This window comes from Somniosus microcephalus, unplaced genomic scaffold (genome assembly GCF_052327205.1).
Source record: "Somniosus microcephalus isolate GS21.2 unplaced genomic scaffold, FLI_Smic_1.0 unresolved_chr1, whole genome shotgun sequence".
NCBI classification, from domain to species: domain Eukaryota; kingdom Metazoa; phylum Chordata; class Chondrichthyes; order Squaliformes; family Somniosidae; genus Somniosus; species Somniosus microcephalus.
In genome coordinates this window covers 174,141,698-174,163,627 of record NW_028225179.1, presented here as the reverse complement: position 1 = coordinate 174,163,627, position 21,930 = coordinate 174,141,698, and the positions used below count along the sequence as shown (strand labels likewise).

Below are 21,930 nucleotides of genomic sequence, written 5' to 3'. Positions count from 1 at the left end.
CAGATCACACTAACTCGCTGTGTAACACAATGTTACCTCACCACCCTTTCGGACAATGCATTCCAGATCACACAAACTCACTGTGTAACACAATGTTACCTCACCACCCTTTCGGACAATGCATTCCAGATCTCACTAACTCGCTGTGTAACACAATGTTACCTCACCACCCTTTCGGGCAATGCATTCCAGATCACACTAACTCGCTGTGTAACACAATGTTACCTCACCACCCTTTCGGGCAATGCATTCCAGATCTCACTAACTCGCTGTGTAACACAATGTTACCTCACCACCCTTTCGGGCAATGCATTCCAGATATCACTAACTCGCTGTGTAACACAATGTTACCTCACCACCCTTTCGGGCAATGCATTCCAGATCTCACTAACTCGCTGTGTAACACAATGTTACCTCACCACCCTTTCGGACAATGCATTCCAGATCTCACTAACTCGCTGTGTAACACAATGTTACCTCACCACCCTTTCGGACAATGCATTCCAGATCTCACTAACTCGCTGTGTAACACAATGTTACCTCACCACCCTTTCGGACAATGCATTCCAGATCTCACTAACTCGCTGTGTAACACAATGTTACCTCACCACCCTTTCGGGCAATGCATTCCAGATCACACTAACTCGCTGTGTAACACAATGTTACCTCACCACCCTTTCGGACAATGCATTCCAGATCACACTAACTCGCTGTGTAACACAATGTTACCTCACCACCCTTTCAGGCAATGCATTCCAGATCTCACTAACTCGCTGTGTAACACAATGTTACCTCACCACCCTTTCGGACAATGCATTCCAGATCTCACTAACTCACTGTGTAACACAATGTTACCTCACCACCCTTTCGGGCAATGCATTCCAGATCACACTAACTCGCTGTGTAACACAATGTTACCTCACCACCCTTTCGGACAATGCATTCCAGATCTCACTAACTCACTGTGTAACACAATGTTACCTCACCACCCTTTCAGGCAATGCATTCCAGATCTCACTAACTCGCTGTGTAACACAATGTTACCTCACCACCCTTTCGGGCAATGCATTCCAGATCACACTAACTCGCTGTGTAACACAATGTTACCTCACCACCCTTTCGGATAATGCATTCCAGATCACACTAACTCGCTGTGTAACACAATGTTACCTCACCACCCTTTCGGACAATGCATTCCAGATCACACTAACTCGCTGTGTAACAATGTTACCTCACCACCCTTTCAGGCAATGCATTCCAGATCACACTAACTCGCTGTGTAACACAATGTTACCTCACCACCCTTTCGGACAATGCATTCCAGATCTCACTAACTCGCTGTGTAACACAATGTTACCTCACCACCCTTTCGGACAATGCATTCCAGATCTCACTAACTCGCTGTGTAACACAATGTTACCTCACCACCCTTTCGGACAATGCATTCCAGATCTCACTAACTCGCTGTGTAACACAATGTTACCTCACCACCCTTTCGGGCAATGCATTCCAGATCACACTAACTCGCTGTGTAACACAATGTAACCTCACCACCCTTTCGGACAATGCATTCCAGATCTCACTAACTCGCTGTGTAACACAATGTTACCTCACCACCCTTTCGGACAATGCATTCCAGATCTCACTAACTCGCTGTGTAACACAATGTTACCTCACCACCCTTTCGGACAATGCATTACAGATCACACTAACTCGCTGTGTAACACAATGTTACCTCACCACCCTTTCGGACAATGCATTCCAGATCTCACTAACTCGCTGTGTAACACAATGTTACCTCACCACCCTTTCGGACAATGCATTCCAGATCACACTAACTCGCTGTGTAACACAATGTTACCTCACCACCCTTTCGGACAATGCATTCCAGATCTCACTAACTCGCTGTATAACACAATGTTACCTCACCGCCCTTTCGGACAATGCATTCCAGATCTCACTAACTCGCTGTGTAACACAATGTTACCTCACCACCCTTTCGGGCAATGCATTCCAGATCTCACTAACTCGCTGTATAACACAATGTTACCTCACCACCCTTTCGGGCAATGCATTCCAGATCTCACTAACTCACTGTGTAACACAATGTTACCTCACCACCCTTTCGGACAATGCATTCCCGATCTCACTAACTCGTTGTGTAACACAATGTTACCTCACCACCCTTTCGGACAATGCATTCCAGATCTCACTAACTCACTGTGTAACACAATGTTACCTCACCACCCTTTCGGACAATGCATTCCAGATCTCACTAACTCGCTGTGTAACACAATGTTACCTCACCACCCTTTCGGACAATGCATTCCAGATCTCACTAACTCGCTGTGTAACACAATGTTACCTCACCACCCTTTCGGACAATGCATTCCAGATCACACTAACTCGCTGTGTAACACAATGTTACCTCACCACCCTTTCGGACAATGCATTCCAGATCACACTAACTCGCTGTGTAACACAATGTTACCTCACCACCCTCTCGGACAATGCATTCCAGATCACACTAACTCGCTGTGTAACACAATGTTACCTCACCACCCTTTCGGACAATGCATTCCAGATCTCACTAACTCGCTGTGTAACACAATGTTACCTCACCACCCTTTCAGGCAATGCATTCCAGATCTCACTAACTCGCTGTGTAACACAATGTTACCTCACCACCCTTTCGGACAATGCATTCCAGATCTCACTAACTCGCTGTGTAACACAATGTTACCTCACCACCCTTTCGGACAATGCATTCCAGATCACACTAACTCGCTGTGTAACACAATGTTACCTCACCACCCTTTCAGGCAATGCATTCCAGATCTCACTAACTCACTGTGTAACACAATGTTACCTCACCACCCTTTCGGACAATGCATTCCAGATCTCACTAACTCGCTGTGTAACACAATGTTACCTCACCACCCTTTCGGACAATGCATTCCAGATCTCACTAACTCGCTGTGTAACACAATGTTACCTCACCACCCTTTCGGACAATGCATTCCAGATCACACTAACTCGCTGTGTAACACAATGTTACCTCACCACCCTCTCGGGCAATGCATTCCAGATCTCACTAACTCACTGTGTAACACAATGTTACCTCACCACCCTTTCGGACAATGCATTCCAGATCACACTAACTCGCTGTGTAACACAATGTTACCTCACCACCCTTTCAGGCAATGCATTCCAGATCTCACTAACTCACTGTGTAACACAATGTTACCTCACCACCCTTTCGGACAATGCATTCCAGATCACACTAACTCGCTGTGTAACACAATGTTACCTCACCACCCTTTCGGGCAATGCATTCCAGATCACACTAACTCGCTGTGTAACACAATGTTACCTCACCACCCTTTCGGACAATACATTCCAGATCTCACTAACTCGCTGTGTAACACAATGTTACCTCACCACCCTCTCGGGCAATGCATTCCAGATCTCACTAACTCGCTGTGTAACACAATGTTACCTCACCACCCTTTCGGGCAATGCATTCCAGATCACACTAACTCACTGTGTAACACAATGTTACCTCACCACCCTTTCGGACAATACATTCCAGATCACACTAACTCGCTGTGTAACACAATGTTACCTCACCACCCTTTCGGACAATGCATTCCAGATCACACTAACTCGCTGTGTAACACAATGTTACCTCACCACCCTCTCGGACAATACATTCCAGATCTCACTAACTCGCTGTGTAACACAATGTTACCTCACCACCCTTTCGGACAATGCATTCCAGATCACACTAACTCGCTGTGTAACACAATGTTACCTCACCACCCTCTCGGGCAATGCATTCCAGATCACACTAACTCGCTGTGTAACACAATGTTACCTCACCACCCTTTCGGACAATACATTCCAGATCTCACTAACTCGCTGTGTAACACAATGTTACCTCACCACCCTCTCGGACAATACATTCCAGATCTCACTAACTCGCTGTGTAACACAATGTTACCTCACCACCCTCTCGGGCAATGCATTCCAGATCTCACTAACTCGCTGTGTAACACAATGTTACCTCACCACCCTCTCGGGCAATGCATTCCAGATCACACTAACTCGCTGTGTAACAATGTTACCTCACCACCCTTTCGGACAATGCATTCCAGATCTCACTAACTCTCTGTGTAACACAATGTTACCTCACCACCCTTTCAGACAATGCATTCCAGATCACACTAACTCGCTGTGTAACACAATGTTACCTCACCACCCTTTCGGACAATGCATTCCAGATCACACTAACTCGCTGTGTAACACAATGTTACCTCACCACCCTTTCGGGCAATGCATTCCAGATCACACTAACTCACTGTGTAACACAATGTTACCTCACCACCCTTTCGGGCAATGTATTCCAGATCACACTAACTCGCTGTGTAACACAATGTTACCTCACCACCCTTTCGGACAATGCATTCCAGATCTCACTAACTCACTGTGTAACACAATGTTACCTCACCACCCTTTCGGACAATGCATTCCAGATCTCACTAACTCGCTGTGTAACACAATGTTACCTCACCACCCTTTCGGACAATGCATTCCAGATCACACTAACTCGCTGTGTAACACAATGTTACCTCACCACCCTTTCGGACAATGCATTCCAGATCTCACTAACTCGCTGTGTAACACAATGTTACCTCACCACCCTTTCGGGCAATGCATTCCAGATCACACTAACTCGCTGTGTAACACAATGTTACCTCACCACCCTTTCGGGCAATGCATTCCAGATCACACTAACTCGCTGTGTAACACAATGTTACCTCACCACCCTTTCGGACAATGCATTCCAGATCTCACTAACTCACTGTGTAACACAATGTTACCTCACCACCCTTTCGGACAATGCATTCCAGATCACACTAACTCACTGTGTAACACAATGTTACCTCACCACCCTTTCGGGCAATGCATTCCAGATCACACTAACTCGCTGTGTAACACAATGTTACCTCACCACCCTTTCGGGCAATGCATTCCAGATCACACTAACTCGCTGTGTAACACAATGTTACCTCACCACCCTTTCGGACAATGCATTCCAGATCACACTAACTCGCTGTGTAACACAATGTTACCTCACCACCCTTTCGGACAATGCATTCCAGATCTCACTAACTCACTGTGTAACACAATGTTACCTCACCACCCTTTCGGACAATGCATTCCAGATCACACTAACTCACTGTGTAACACAATGTTACCTCACCACCCTTTCGGACAATGCATTCCAGATCACACTAACTCGCTGTGTAACACAATGTTACCTCACCACCCTTTCGGACAATGCATTCCAGATCACACTAACTCGCTGTGTAACACAATGTTACCTCACCACCCTTTCGGACAATGCATTCCAGATCACACTAACTCGCTGTGTAACACAATGTTACCTCACCACCCTTTCGGACAATGCATTCCAGATCACACTAACTCGCTGTGTAACACAATGTTACCTCACCACCCTTTCGGACAATGCATTCCAGATCTCACTAACTCGCTGTGTAACACAATGTTACCTCACCACCCTTTCGGACAATGCATTCCAGATCACACTAACTCGCTGTGTAACACAATGTTACCTCACCACCCTTTCGGGCAATGCATTCCAGATCACACTAACTCGCTGTGTAACACAATGTTACCTCACCACCCTTTCGGACAATGCATTCCAGATCTCACTAACTCACTGTGTAACACAATGTTACCTCACCACCCTTTCGGACAATACATTCCAGATCACACTAACTCGCTGTGTAACACAATGTTACCTCACCACCCTTTCGGACAATGCATTCCAGATCTCACTAACTCACTGTGTAACACAATGTTACCTCACCACCCTTTCGGACAATGCATTCCAGATCTCACTAACTCGCTGTGTAACAATGTTACCTCACCACCCTTTCGGACAATGCATTCCAGATCTCACTAACTCGCTGTGTAACACAATGTTACCTCACCACCCTTTCGGACAATGCATTCCAGATCTCACTAACTCGCTGTGTAACAATGTTACCTCACCACCCTTTCGGACAATGCATTCCAGATCTCACTAACTCACTGTGTAACACAATGTTACCTCACCACCCTTTCGGACAATACATTCCAGATCACACTAACTCGCTGTGTAACACAATGTTACCTCACCACCCTTTCGGACAATGCATTCCAGATCTCACTAACTCACTGTGTAACACAATGTTACCTCACCACCCTTTCGGACAATGCATTCCAGATCTCACTAACTCGCTGTGTAACAATGTTACCTCACCACCCTTTCGGACAATGCATTCCAGATCACACTAACTCGCTGTGTAACACAATGTTACCTCACCACCCTTTCGGACAATGCATTCCAGATCTCACTAACTCGCTGTGTAACACAATGTTACCTCACCACCCTTTCGGGCAATGCATTCCAGATCACACTAACTCGCTGTGTAACACAATGTTACCTCACCACCCTCTCGGGCAATGCATTCCAGATCACACTAACTCGCTGTGTAACAATGTTACCTCACCTCGCCTGTGGCTCTTTCTCCACTCACTTTAAATCTGCATCGTCTGGTTACTGACCCTTCTGCCAATGGAAACAGTTCCTCCTTATTTACTCATCAAAACCAATCATGAGTTTCAACAGCTCTATAAAATCTTCGTTTTACCAACTCTGCTCTAAAGAGAACAAACCAGCCTCTCCCCAGAACTGAAGTCCCTGATCCTTCGTGCAATTCTCTCAAATCTCTTCTGCACTGTCTCCAAGGCCTTGATATCCTCCCTAAAGTGTGGTGCCCAGAATTGAAAACCAGACTCCAGCTGAGGCCTAACCAGTCTGTTCTAACAGTTGAACATCACTTCCTTGCTGTTATTCGCTATTCCTCCTGTAATAAAGCCGAGGACATGGCTCATGGTGTCAGCACTTGACTAATGAGCACTGTAGGAGGGGAGGACATTCACCACTGCTCCACTAACATTAACAGTGGGGTCACTTTAAGCAGATTGGTGACGTAATATCTTTAGGGGTCTTACAGTATCTGGAAACCTCTTAAATACATAACTGGTTTGATCTGACTGCTGTTTTACAATTATAATTCTCCACGTGTGCGCGTGTCCCGCTGTGTGTCTAACAAACTCTCAGTCAGCGTCCTTCCCTTTCCCCACTGTGGAAATGTGAAAGCAATTCAGTCCCGGATCAGTAATTTCTCCAAACTTAAGTTGATGTTATTCGCCGGCATTAAGTTATAACCCAATTTGAGACCTTGTAAGATGGAGTTTTCTGCTGTTTGACACACGCAGACTCTGGTATAATAAACACACGACAACAACAGCAGCACCGTAGGGAATCAAGCTGAATACAGAAAGTACAGAGGAGAAATCAAAAACAAACTAAGAGGGGCACGGAAAAACTGAGGAAAGATTAGTGGGAATAGAATAGGGAACATTAAAATCTTTCTTAAACATGTAAAGCCTAAAAGGAGAGTCAATGGAAAGGTGCGATGATTAAGGAGCAAAAGGGCAATCTTCTGGTGGATGCAGTGGGCATGGCTGAGGTACTGAATGAGTACTTTGCATCTGCCTTCACTAAAGAAGAGGATGCTGCTAATGTTACAGTGAAGGAGAGGGTGGTAGTGAAATTGGACAGGATATAAATAGACCAAGAGGATGTAGTGAAACAGTTGACAGCGCTCAAAGTGGAAGTGTCATGGTCTGGATGGGATGCATCCTGGGTTACTGAGAGAAGGAAGGCTCTGGCCACAATCTTTGAATCCTCCTTGGATAGGGGAGTGGTGCCACAGGACTGGGGATTTGCAAATGTTACCCCCTTGTTTAAAAACGGAGCGTGTGGTAAACCAATGAACGACAGGCGAATCAGTCTAGCGCCGGTGTTCAGGAACCTTCTGGAGATAAATCATTGAGAACCTGCTAAGATATCATCTCTCCTTACAGCAGTAATTGACTCCTTGATTAATATTGCGACACCCCCTCCTCTTTTACACCCCTGTCTTGCCTGAAGATTCTATACCCTGGAATACTGAGCTGCCAGTCCTGCCCCTCCCTCAACCATGTCTCTGTGATAACAATATCATACTCCCATGTGTTCATCAACACCTTGAATTCATCTGCTTTACTCGCAAGACTCCTTGCATTAAAATAAATGCCATCCAGCCTTGCCATGCTCCCTTGTGCCGTTACATATTTGCTCTGCCTTGCAGGCTGACCTGTTTTTTCCTCTATATTTGGCTGTGCATCACCCTCTACTGTAGCTCCACTCTGTATCCCATCCCCCTGCCAAGTTAGTTTAAACTCCCAACAGTACTAACAAACCTCCCTGCAAGGATGTTGGTCCCGTTCCGGTTCAGGTGCAAACCGTCCGACTTGTACAGGTCCCACCTTCCCCAGAAACAGAGCCAGTGATCAAAGAAACTAAAGCCCTCCCTCCTGCACCAACTCTTTAGCCACGCATTCATCTGCTCTATCCTCCTATTCCTATACTCACTAGCACGTGGCACCGGGAGTAATCCAGAGATTACAGTCTTTGAGGTCCTGCTTTTTAATCTGCTACCTAGCTCCCTAAATTCTTGTTGCAGGACCTCATCCCGCTTTCTATCTATGACCTTGGTACCAATGTGAACCACGACCTCTGACTGTTCGCCCTCCCCCTTCAGAATGCCCTACAGCCGTTCAGTGACATCCCTGACCCTGGCACCAGGGAGGCAACATACCATCCTGGAGTCACATCTGCAGCCACAGAAACGTCTATCTGTTCCCCTTACGATAGAATCCCCCATCACTATTGCTCTCCCACTCTTTTTCCTCCCCTCCTGTGCAGCTGAGCCACTTGTAGTGCCACGGACTGGGCTCTTGCTGCATTCCCAAGAAAGCATCTCCCCCAGCAGTATCCAAAACGGAAAATCTGTTGGCGAGGGAGATGGACCCTGCACTACCTTCCTAGTTCTTTTACTCCGTCTGACCACTTCGTTAGACGAGCTATGAAGATCTCAGCTTCGCGGATGCTCCACAGTGACTCCAGCCGCAGCTCCAGCTCAGAAACGTGGATTTCGAGTAGCTGCAGCTGGAGACACTTCCTGCACACATGTTCGCCCTGGACACCGAAAGTGTCCCCGACTTCCCACATAGCACAGGAGGAGCACTCCACACTGCCGAGCTGCCCTGCCATGTCCTACCCTTAATTTACTCCCTTTAAAGAATATTAAATACACTCGGGACCTTACTTCCCTTTAAACACTACTTATGCTAAACTAGAGACCTTACTTTTACTTTAACGACTGGACTGTAGAAATACTCACCAGGTCCTACTTCCCAATCAGCTCCTTCCCTGGTTGCGACGTCACTTTAGCGGTTTTGCAGTTTGACTGCTCCCGCTCTCAGACTCTTTCCTGCAGTCCTGTGACGTCTCTCCTCGATTTTGCTGTACTTTTGGAATTCGCTGGACTTGTAGCTGTCTCCTCACTGCTGCCGACTCCTTGAAGGTCCGCGCTGTCCTCGGCCTCCCGCTGTATTTATGCCTCCTCACTGCTGCTGCCGACTCCTCGCAGGTCCGCGCTATCCTCGGCCTCCCGCTGTATTTATGCCTCCTCGCTGCTGCTGCTGCCGACTCCTCGCAGGTCCGCGCTATCCTCGGCCTCCCGCTGTATTTATGCCTCCTCGCTGCTGCTGCTGCCGACTTCTCGCAGGTCCGCGCTGTCCTCGGCCTCCCGCTGTATTTATGCCTCCTCGCTGCTGCTGCCGCCAACTCCTCGCAGGTTCTCTTTAGAGCAGAAAAATGTTAATTGGGAGATTTAATAGAGGTGTTCAAAATCATGAAGGCGTTTCCATAGAGTAAATAAGGAGCAACTGTACCCACTGACAGAAGGGTCGGTAAACAGAGGAGACGGATTTAACGTAATTGACAAAATGCCAGAGGGGAGGTAAGATAAGATTGTTTTTAGGCATCGTGTTATGATCTGGAATGCAATGTCTGAATGAGTGATGGGAGCAGAGACAATAGTAACTTTTAAACCTGAATTAGTGAAACACACGAAGGGGAGAACATTAGCAGTGCTCTGGGCACAGAGCAGGGGAGTGGGACACATTGGCCTGCTCTTTCAAAGAGCCGGTACAGGCCCGCTGTGCCCAATGGCCTCATTCTGTGCTGTCTGGTCCCAAGTTTCTATAGTATCAACCTCGAACTTTGTTCCTGAGCGAGTAATAAATGATAAATGTACCTGAATGCTATTTACAGAAGCAGACCTTTAGCGTGTGAAATTGCATTGGGAAGTTTAATTCTGTTAACCAGCAAACGATGACCAAAAATTGATAAAAAAGGGAGAAAAATCGACTGAGTACACCAGCAAGAAACATTTAAAAATTGTAGGAGCTTCTGAAAGTAAGTAAACATGAAGAGTAGCAAAAAGTAAGCATTGGTCCCTTAGAGGCTGAGACAGGAGAAATTATAATGGGAAATGAGGAAATGGCAGAGACTTTAAACAAATATTTTGTATCTGTCTTCACAGTAGAAAACACAAATAGCGTACCAAAAATAGCAGGGAACCAAGGGACTAATGAAAGGACTGACATCAATTACTTTAAGTTCCTTCGAGAAAAAAAGTACTTGAGAAACTAATGGGACTAAAAACCGACAAATCCCCAGGACCTGACGGCCGACATCCTAGGGTTCTACAAGAGGTGGCTGAAGAGAGAGTGGATGCATTGGTTGTGATCTTCCAAAATCCCCTAGATTCTGGAACAGTCCCAGCGGATTAGAAGGTAGAAAAAGTAACCCCGCTATTCTAGAAAGGGGGAAGAGAGAAAGCAGGGAACTACAGGCCAGTGAGCCTGGCGTCAGGAAAATGCTGGAATCCATTATTAAGGGAGGAGTAAGAGGGCACTTAGAAAATCATATGATCAGGCGGAGTCAACATGGTTTTATGAAAGAGAAATCATGCTATTAGTGTTTTTTGAGGATGCAACTAGCTGGATAGATAATGGGGAACTGGTGGATGTCAAATATTTGGATTGCCAAAAGGCATTTGATAAGGTGCCACATAAAAGGTTGCTGTGCAAGATAAGGACTCATGGGGTTGAGGGGAATATATTAGCTACAAGGACAGGTTGGAGAAGCTGGATTTGTTTTCATTAGAGCAAAGGAGGTTGAGGGGTGATTTGATCGAGGTGAACAAGATTATGACGGGTTTGGATAGACTAGACAGGGAAAGGCTGTTCCCACTAATGGATGGTACGAGGACTAGGGGACACAGATTTAAGGTTTTGGACAAGAGATACAGGGGGGATGAGAATAAAAACCTTTTTACGCAGCGAGTGGTGAGGACCGGGAACTCGCTGCCGATGGAAGTGGTGGAAGCGGAGACACTCGATGTTTTCAAGGAGAGACTGGATAGGCACTTGAGGGAAATAAACTTGCAGGGCTACGGGGATAGAGCGGGGGAATGGGACTGACTGGATTGCTCCACAGAGAGCCGGCACTGACTCGATGGGCCGAATGGCCTCCTTCTGTGCCGTTATGACTATTAGCATTGATAGAGGATTGGTTAACTGACAGAAAACAGAGAGTAGGGATAAACAGGACATTTTCAGCTTGGCAGGCTAGTGGGGTGCCACAAGGATCAGTGCTGGGGCCTCTGCTATTTACAATCTATATTACTGACTTAGATGAAGGGACCGAGTGCAATGGATCCAAGTTTGCTGCTGATACAAAGCTAGGTGGGACAGTAAGCTATGGGGACACAGAGCCTGCAAAGGGATATGGGCAGTCTAAGGTGACAGATGGAATATAATGTGGGGAAATGTGTGCGTATTCACTTTAGTAGGAAGAACAGAAAAACAGAACCTTTTTTAAATAGTGAAAAATTATTAAATGTTGGTGTTCAGAGAGATTTAGGTGTTCTCGTACAGGAAACAAAGTTAGCATGCAGGTACCGCGAGCAATTGGGCAGGCGGATGGCATGTTGGCCTTTATTACAAGGGGTTGGGATACAACAGTGAGGAAGTCTTGCTACAATTGGACAGGGCTTTGGTGAGACAACACCCGGAGTACCGCGCACAGTTTTGGTCTCATGTCGATAAAGGATGGGATAAAGACATGAGAGAGAAATGATCTTAGCTCCGAAAATAAAGTTAAAAAATCAGTTTGGGTGGAGCCAAGAAACAGCAAGGGGCAGAAAACATTGGTTGGAGGTGATTATAGGCCCCCAAACTGTAGTTGTAATGTAGGGCGGCGTATAATTCAGGGAACTAGAGGTGCATGTAGCAAGGGTAATATAGTAATCATGGGGGATTTTAAGCTATGTATAGATTGGGGGAACCAAATCTGCAGTAATAGTGTGGGGACATCATCTGAGTCAATGGGACTCTCTCTGAACTTTCTCCCCAGTCCATCTCCAGGACCAGTGTGTATCTGAGTCAATGGGACTCTCTCTGACCTTTCTCCCCAGTCCATCTCCAGGACCAGTGTGTATCTGAGTCAATGGGACTCTCTCTGACCTTTCTCCCCAGTCCATCTCCAGGACCAGTGTGTATCTGAGTCAATGGGACTCTCTCTGACCTTTCTCCCCAGTCCATCTCCAGGACCAGAGTGTATCTGAGTCAATGGGACTCTCTGACCTTTCTCCCCAGTCCATCTCCAGGACCAGTGTGTATCTGAGTCAATGGGACTCTCTCTGAACTTTCTCCCCAGTCTATCTCCAGGACCAGTGTGTATCTGAGTCAATGGGACTCTCTGACCTTTCTCCCCAGTCCATCTCCAGGACCAGTGTGTATCTGAGTCAATGGGACTCTCTCTGAACTTTCTCCCCAGTCCATCTCCAGGACCAGTGTGTATCTGAGTCAATGGGACTCTCTCTGAACTTTCTCCCCAGTCCATCTCCAGGACCAGTGTGTATCTGAGTCAATGGGACTCTCTGACCTTTCTCCCCAGTCCATCTCCAGGACCAGTGTGTATCTGAGTCAATGGGACTCTCTCTGAACTTTCTCCCCAGTCCATCTCCAGGACCAGAGTGTATCTGAGTCAATGGGACTCTCTCTGACCTTTCTCCCCAGTCCATCTCCAGGACCAGTGAGTATCTGAGTCAATGGGGCTCTCTCTGAACTTTCTCCCCAGTCCATCTCCAGGACCAGTGTGTATCTGTGGTGATTATTCTTTATGTTTAGTAAGAAGTATTGTAATTGGTTGTTTGTTTCCTGCCTTGAGATATATGCTGTAAACTCATTGGTAGTTGATGTCATGTGATTTGTGGTGGCCATCTTAAATTCAGTTCTCTACAGCCTTGGTTGGGACTGGGTGTTGAAAGATCTGCTACTGGATTTTTAAAGTTAATAAAGCCTAGATTTAGAAAGGCAAATCTACTCTTTATTTCAATTTATTAACTTTAAGTTAGAATGGAGCGATATCTTCAACCGGAACGATTCAATGCTGACCCTAATTCTGCAGGAGTGGATGATAAATGGAAACACTGGTATCGTACATTAAAAAACTTTTTGGGTGCGTTGGATCAAGAGTCTCTAAATAAGCTGAATATGCTGATCAACTACATTGCTCCGGATGTGTATAAGTATATTTTGGACTGTGAAACTTACGCATTGGCTATTTCTACATTGGAAAAGATTTTTGTTAAACCAAAGAATGAGGTATTTGCACGTCACCTTCTATCTGCCCGTAGGCAGCAGGTGGGAGAATCTTTGGATACTTATTTACAAGCACTTCGGCGCCTTAGTGCTAACTGTAATTATAAGGCCGTGACAGCAGAAGAATATAAGGAAGAATCGGTACGGGATGCTTTTAATGGATTACTGTCTAGATCAATTAGTCAGCGGTTGTTAGAAAATAAGACTTTGGATCGTAAGAGTGCTTTCGAGCAAGCCTCTACATTGGATGTGGCTCAGAGAAGTTCGGATTCTTATGCTCTTTTTAATCGGCCTGCAACTGTGGTTTCGGCAGTTCCAGATGAAAAGGAATTATGTGGACTTAATAGGAGTGGTTTACTAGATTCTGAAACAGTTTCTACTTCGGTGGCTGTTGCCTCTAGGATTTAGAAGTGTTATTTTTGTGGGAACGTCCGGCACCCTCGTCTGAAGTGTCCTGCTCGGGAGGCTGTGTGTAGTAAATGCGGCAAGAGAGGTCATTATGCACGTGTTTGTAAATCATCAGGTTCAATTACCTCCTCTGCGACTATTCAGCCTTTAGATAGGGCGTTTATTGCATCAATTTCTGCTGCATTTGCTCATGGCCTAAACAAAGCTATAGTTACGGCCCAAGTTAATGGGTTAGAAGTGAAGGCCCTTATAAAACTCTCGGTACTGCCCGTATCTATAAGTCTTCAGTTTGCGAAGGAGAAGCGTTTGAAAATTTCGCCTGTTACTTATCAGGTGTGTATGGCTCAGACGACTCTCACTTCACAAGTAGCTGGTTGTTGCCTTGTGAAATTGATTCTTCAAGGTCATATGTATACTGATATACGCCTATCTGTTCTGCCTAATCTCTGTGCGGATATTTTGATTGGTCATGATGTGCTTCAATTACACGAGTCTCTCAGTCTTTCGTTTGGAGGGAACTAAGCCACCTTTATCTATTTGTGGATTAACCTCTTCCATTTCTCCATTATCACTTTTTTCCAATTTGATGCCAGATTGTAAGCCAATTGCTACCAAGTCAAGAAGGTATAGCAGTCAGGATAGAGAATTGATTAATTCTGAAGTTCAACGTCTTTTATTGGAAGGAATCATTGAACCTAGTTGTTCGTCTTGGCGGGCACAGGTAGTTGTCACCACTAATGAGAGACATAAGAAACGAATGGTGATAGACTACTCCCAAACCATTAATAGGTATACTCAATTAGATACGTACCCTTTGCCGAAGATTGATGAGCTTATCAACAAAGTATCTCAGTATAAGGTTTTTAGCACTATTGATTTAAAGAGTGCTTATCATCAGATTCCTATTGTTAAGAGGGATCAACCATATACGGCCTTTGAGGCTGGCGGAAAGCTGTATCAGTTTTGCCGAATACCATTTGGTGTTACTAATGGTGTTGCTTGTTTTCAACGGGCAATGGATGCTTTTATAAGTGATGACTCTCTCTCTGACACCTTTTCATACTTAGATGACATCACGGTGTGTGACAAATCAAGGGTGGAGCATGATTCTAATTTAGAAAGATTCCTTCAAGCTGCGGAAAAAGTTGGTTTAACTTTCAATAAAGAGAAGTGTACCTTTTCGACCACTGAGGTAAATCTACTGGGGTACATTATCTCGGGAAACAAGATTAAACCAGACCCAGAACATCTGCGACCATTGATTGATTTACCTTGTCCTACTAATTCTAAGGCTTTGCAACGAGTTGTTGGACTGTTTTCTTACTATTCTAATTGGATTGCAAATTTTTCACAGAAGATCCGGCCTCTTATTCGGGTTACGACATATCCTCTATCATGGGAGGCCAGGACGTGTTTTGATAATTTTAAAAAGGATATCCTTGGAGCAGTTGTGCATTCTATTGAGGAGCAGGTTCCTTTTGTGATTGAGACGGATGCTTCTGATTTTGCAATTGGGGCTACGCTGAACCAAAATGGAAGACCTGTGGCCTTTTTCTCACGTACCTTGAACAATAGCGAAAAAAGGCATTCCTCAATAAAGAGGCGTATGCAATAGTAGAAGCACTGCGTAAATGGAGGCATTATTTATCGGGGCGACATTTTACGTTGGGAACTGATCAAAAGTCTGTGTCCTTTATGTTTGATGTCAAACATTTTGGAAAGATTAAGAATGATAAAATAATGAGGTGGAGGATTGAGTTGGCATGTTACCATTTTGATATAGTTTATCGTCCGGGGAAGGATAATGTTGCTGCTGATGCGCTGTCGAGGGCTTATTGTTCTGTGATTCACGGAGATACGCTTATTAATCTTCACAATGCCTTATGCCATCCTGGGGTTACGCGGATGATACACTTCGTACGCAGTAAGAATTTGCCCTTTTCAGTTGAAGACGTCAAGCAGATGACTTCATCATGTTCTATCTGTGCTCGGTGTAAACCGAATTTCTTTAAGCCTCAACGAGCTCATCTTATAAAGGCTACTTCTCCTTTTGAACGTTTGAGCGTCGATTTTAAGGGGCCTCTTCCTTCAACGACTCAAAATCGATATATATTTACTGTTGTGGATGAGTTTTCAAGGTTCCCTTTTGCTTTTCCTTGCGCAGATGTATCAGCTGCTACAGTTATCAAATGTCTGACTCAACTTTTTGTCATTTTTGGGATGCCTGCGTATATCCATTCGGATCAGGGAAGTTCTTTTATGTCTTCCCAGTTGAAGGAATACCTTCAGAGTCGGGGAATCTCTACTAGTAGAACTACCCCGTATAATCCCCAGGGTAATGGACAGTGCGAACGATACAATGGGGTGATCTGGAAGGCAGTTATGTTGGCTTTGACATCCCAGAACCTTAAGAATACACAGTGGGAAATGGTACTGCCTGATGCCCTGCATTCCATTAGATCATTGCTTTCAACAGCTACTAATGTGACCCCCCATGAAAGGCTCTTCAACTATCCGCGGAGATCTACTACGGGATATTCGGTACCTTCATGGCTTACTATGCAGGGACCTGTGCTGCTTCGACGCCATGTTAGATTGCCAAAATATGATCCTTTAGTGGAGGAGGTGGAGCTGTTGGAGGCAAATTCCCAATATGCTCATATTCGATTCCAAGATGGGAAAGAAAGTACTGTTTCAATTAAAGACTTGGCTCCTTGTGGTGGCCAGCCCTCTTCTGAGGATATTAACAATAGTCATGATTCAGATAATGTGGATGTCGTTACAGATACTACAAATATTTCCAATCCTATTACAGATAATTGTACTTCTATTAGTCAGCCTTCGCTGGATGTTCATGACCGTCCCCGTTTACCTCCTGATGGGATTTCCAATCCGGAAACCGTTGATAATCGGGATATGGATAGCCTTCCTGCAGAAGATACTTCTGTGTCTCCTGGTGTGGGAGGGCAAGGAATTTCACCAGGGTTAAGAAGGTCGACACGAACAAGATATCCGGTCGACCGACTGAAAATGGACTTTTAAATTGATAGTAATGTTTTAAAATTGTTGAAATATTATATTTGTATTGTTTTAGTTGTAAATAATTAATTGTAAATTGTAAAAGGTTATTTAGGTTGGAGTATATTTTAAAAGGAGGAGTGAATGTGGTGATTATTCTTCATGTTTAGTAAGAAGTATTGTAATTGGTTGTTTGTTTCCTGCCTTGAGATATATGCTGTAAACTCATTGGTAGTTGATGTCATGTGATTTGTGGTGGCCATCTTAAATTCAGTTCTCTACAGCCTTGGTTGGGACTGGGTGTTGAAAGATGTGCTACTGGATTTTTAAAGTTAATAAAGCCTAGATTTAGAAAGGCAAATCTACTTTTTATTTCAATATCTGAGTCAATGGGACTCTCTCCGACCTTTCTCCCCAGTCCATCTCCAGGACCAGTGTGTATCTGAGTCAATGGGACTCTCTCTGACCTTTTTCCCCCAATCGATCTCTGAATCGGAAGAGTTCTCTCCGGTTGGTGCTCACAATCCTGTGTTGGTTCACCTGCTGTCGTTCCTCAGTCTACAATCCCAGTTTACTCTCAGCTGTGAACCTCTCAATCACTCAGTCTTTCACCAGGAAATCTAATTATGGCAGGACAGAAAATAACTATCAACAGTGTGAAGTAATATAATATAGACATTTCTTCTGCTTCATAAAAATAAAAGTTTGGGTCCAAGTACTTCGGTCTGATGTTGTCCCTTTTCTCAGATCCCCGCCATGCCCGCCTGGGCTTCCAGCAAATCACCAAGGTTCTGGATAGAAATGTACAATTTCCCTGTGCCTTGGGCAAACCGAAGCTGGGGCAATCTTTCCCAGGTAACACACTGACTGATCTCACTGGGCCCATCCTCCCCGGGTTACACACTGCCTGATCTCACTGGGCCCATCCTCCCCGGGTTACACACTGTCTGATCTCACTGGGCCCATCCTCCCCAGGTTACACACTGTCTGATCTCACTGGGCCCATCCTCCCCAGGTTACACACTGTCTGATCTCACTGGGCCCATCCTCCCCGGGTTACACACTGTCTGATCTCACTGGGCCCATCCTCCCCGGGTTACACACTGCCTGATCTCACTGGGCCCATCCTCCCCGGGTTACACACTGTCTGATCTCACTGGGCCCATCCTCCCCGGGTTACACAATCATAGAAACTTACTGCACAGAAGGCCGCCATTCGGCCCATCTTGTCCGAGTCGGCTGACAAAGATCTATCCCCTCTAATCCCACTTTCCAGCACTTGGTCCATAGCCTGGTAGCTTACGGCACTTCAAGTGCATATCCAAGCAGTTTTTAAACGTGATGAGTGTCTCTGTCTCTACCACCCTTTCAGGCAGTGAGTTCCAGACCTCCACCACCCTCGGTGTAAAAAACTCACCTCAAAACCCCTCTAATCCTTTGACCATCTGCTTTAAATCTATGCCCCCTGGCTATTGACCTCTCCACTAAGGGAAATAGGTCCTTCCTATCCACTCAATCTAGGCCCCTAATAATTTGATACACCTCAATCGAGTCTCCCCTTGGCCTTCTCTGTTCCAAAGAAAACAACCCCAGCCTATCCGATCGTTCCACATAGCAAAAATTCCCCAGCCCAGGCAAAATCCCCGTAAATCTCCTCTGCACCCTCTGGTGCAATCACATCCTTCCTGTAATGTGTTGACCAGAACTGCACGCAGTATTCTAGCCAAGGCCTAACTAGTGTTTTATACAGTTCACGCATTACCTCCCAGCTCTTATATTCTATGCCTCGGCTAGTAAAGACCTTTCTCCCCAGTCCATCCACTAGAGGGTGCAGAGCAGATGTAATTTTTTTCACCCAGAGGGTGATAGGGGTCTGGAACTCACTGCCTGAAAGGGTGGTAGAGGCAGAGACCCTCAGCACATTTAAAAAGTACTTGGGTGTACACTTGATGAGCCGTAACCTACAGGGCTGTGGAGCAAGAGTCTGCAGGACGGGTTCATGGAATCCATTCGGGACAGTTTCCTGGAACAAAATGTCATGGAACCAACAATGTTAGAACTTGTATTGTGTAATAAGACAGGGTTAATTAGCAAGCTCATAGTAAAGGATCCAGTGGGGCAGAGTGATCATAATATGTTAGAACTTCACATTAATTTTGAGAGAGAGTGACTTGCCTAAGTCCGAAACTAGTGTCTTAAACTTAAATAAAGCCAATTACATAGGTGTGAGGGGCGAGTTGGCTGAGGTAGATTGGAAAAATAGATTAAAAGGTATGGCGGTAGATAAGCAGTGGCTAGCATGTAAAGAAATATTTCATAATTCTCAACTAAAATACATTCCATTGAGAAACAAAAACTCCACGGGAAGTGATCCAACCATGGCTAACTAAAGAAGGTAAGGATAGCATTAGATTGACAGAAGCTTATAATGTTGCAAAGAATAATAGTAAGCCTGAGGATTGAGAGAGTTTCAGAAACCAGCATAAGAGTGACCAAAAATTGATCCTCCTCCCCCCCAGAGATTACCCGAGAGAGGCCGGCGCTGCTGTAAATGCCGGAGATTCTCTGATCCACACTCAGCGCACCATCCGCCGCTCCTCAGTCCCGCCGCCATTTTATCTCCTTCCACAAACCGGAGCCTCATCCGGGGACTGCGAGCAGCACCGAGCATGCGCACTGCGGTCACGCAGCCCGCGCTTAAAGTCCCTCACGGAGTCCATCTCTTCTATTGGCTGCGACTCGTAGATTGACAGCTGCGCTCACCAATCGCAGCCCGAAACGACTCGGGGCCCCACCCACTGTTAAAAGGCCGCCGCCAGCTCCGGGGTCACGTGGCTCCTGATCGGCCGTTCAACCGCCTCAGCGCGCGGGTGAGGTCATAGCCCCGCCCACCCGCGAGCCCTTGTTGCCCAAGGTGCCGGCCGACTGCTGTCCCTTCTCCCCGGGCGGGCGGACTCCTCTCTTACTCTGGTCTCCAACTACTCCTCCCCGCTCCGGGCTGTCCCTTCTCCCCGGGCAGGCGGACTCCTCTCTTACTCTGTTCTCCAACTGCTCCTCCCCGCTCCGGGCTGCGGCTTTTATAGCAGCCGCCGGCCCCGCCCAGCCGCGCCTTCTGATTGGCTGAAAACACGGCAAATCTCCGCCTCTGATTGGCGCGTTTTTCAATCCGCTCCAACCTCGGACACCAACGAAAAAGGCGGCTTATAGAATAAGAGCACGTCTGTGAATCAGACTCGTTATTGTTAAAGTGATGGCCCTCTGTGGGACTGAATATTAACCAGTTATTACAATCATTGCATCTGTGGGACTGAATAATGATCATTATTGTTTAAATTATTGCATCTGTGGGACTGAATATTAACCAGTTATTAAAATCATTGCATCTGTAGGACTGAATAATAATCATTATTGTTAAAATTATTGCATCTGTGGGACTGGATATTAACCAGTTATTAAAAACATTGCATCTGTGGGACTGAATAATAATCATTATTGTTTAAATTATTGCATCTGTGGGACTGAATATTAACCAGTTATTAAAATCATTGCATCTGTAGGACTGAATAATAATCATTATTGTTAAAATTATTGCATCTGTGGGACTGAATATTAACCAGTTATTAAAATCATTGCATCTGTGGGATTGAATAATAATCATTATTGTTAAAATTATTGCATCTGTGGGACTGAATATTAGCCAGTTATTAAAATCATTGCATCTGTGGGATTGAATAATAATCATTATTGTTTAAATTATTGCATGTGGATTGAATAATAATCATTATTGTTTAAATTATTGCATCTGTGGGATTGAATAATAATCGTTAAAATTATGGTATCTGGGACTGAATAATTAAAACTATGGCATTTGTGAGACTAAATAATAATCATTACTGCTAAAGATTGTCATCTGTGGGATTGAATAATCATTTTAATTAAAATTATAGCGTCTGTGGGACTGAATAATCATTAAAATGGCATCTGTGAGACTGAATAATTCATTATTAAATTTGAATTATGGCAAATTGATCCTTTAAAATGACTGGTTCCTGAATTGACAGATTTAATTTCATTTGAGCTTTTCAGCGACCCGCTTATAAATGAGTGCTTTGTACAAAACAGGGCAGTGACAATGCATCATTTTGTTATATATTTGTTAAATTTCAATCTATTTTAAATTAACGATATACTGTATTACGAAAACACACCAGCAAAATCTGAACATACGACAAAAAAATGAAAGTGAGGGTTAAATAAAGAAAGGATGATAAAACATTTTTTAAAAGAGTTTCATTCTTTATGCTGTCCATATTTCAAATGTCATTAGTCAAGTGAAAATAAGTAGTCCCTTCTGGATCTCGTGAGTGGCTCTGAAAAGAGCCTTTGGGTTGAGTTTTTAAGGTGGGAGGAACGAGAGGCTTTATTTGCAGCTGGTGTATTTGGTGACTGCTTTCATCCCCTCCGAGACGGCGTGCTTGGCCAGTTCCCCCGGGCAGCAGGAGGCGGACGGCGGTCTGGATCTCCCGGGAGGAGATGGTCTGGCGTTTGGTGTAATGGATCAGGCGGGAGGCCTCGCAGGACTCTGAGTGATTGATAGGGAATAAGGCGGACGTCAACCCTTTATATCAGAGGGGAGAAGAAGCTCTCCCGGTTTACCCTTACTGAAGTGCCAAACAACGGTCTGAATCCAAGAGGTTAAGGCTTATAACTCAAGGCTTTTATTAAGTAAGGACATAACATAATATTAACACAGGGCAACCATCATTCATCACCGACCCAGCCCTTATGAGTACAACCCAGCTCTTA

General features: G+C 45.1%; 1 long non-coding RNA gene across 1 annotated transcript in view; it reads right to left on the bottom strand.

Moving 5' to 3' along the window:
* Positions 1-20,190, bottom strand: part of LOC147096592 (uncharacterized) — a 39,096-nt gene extending 18,906 nt beyond the window's left edge. Inside the window, exons 1-3 of the long non-coding RNA XR_015074945.1 lie at positions 19,651-20,190; positions 17,592-17,744; positions 9,366-9,826 (exon numbers count right to left, since the gene is read on the bottom strand). This is a non-coding gene — a long non-coding RNA (uncharacterized LOC147096592). The remainder of the gene's footprint in view (positions 1-9,365; positions 9,827-17,591; positions 17,745-19,650) is intronic.
* Between the last annotated feature and the right edge of the window lie 1,740 nt (positions 20,191-21,930).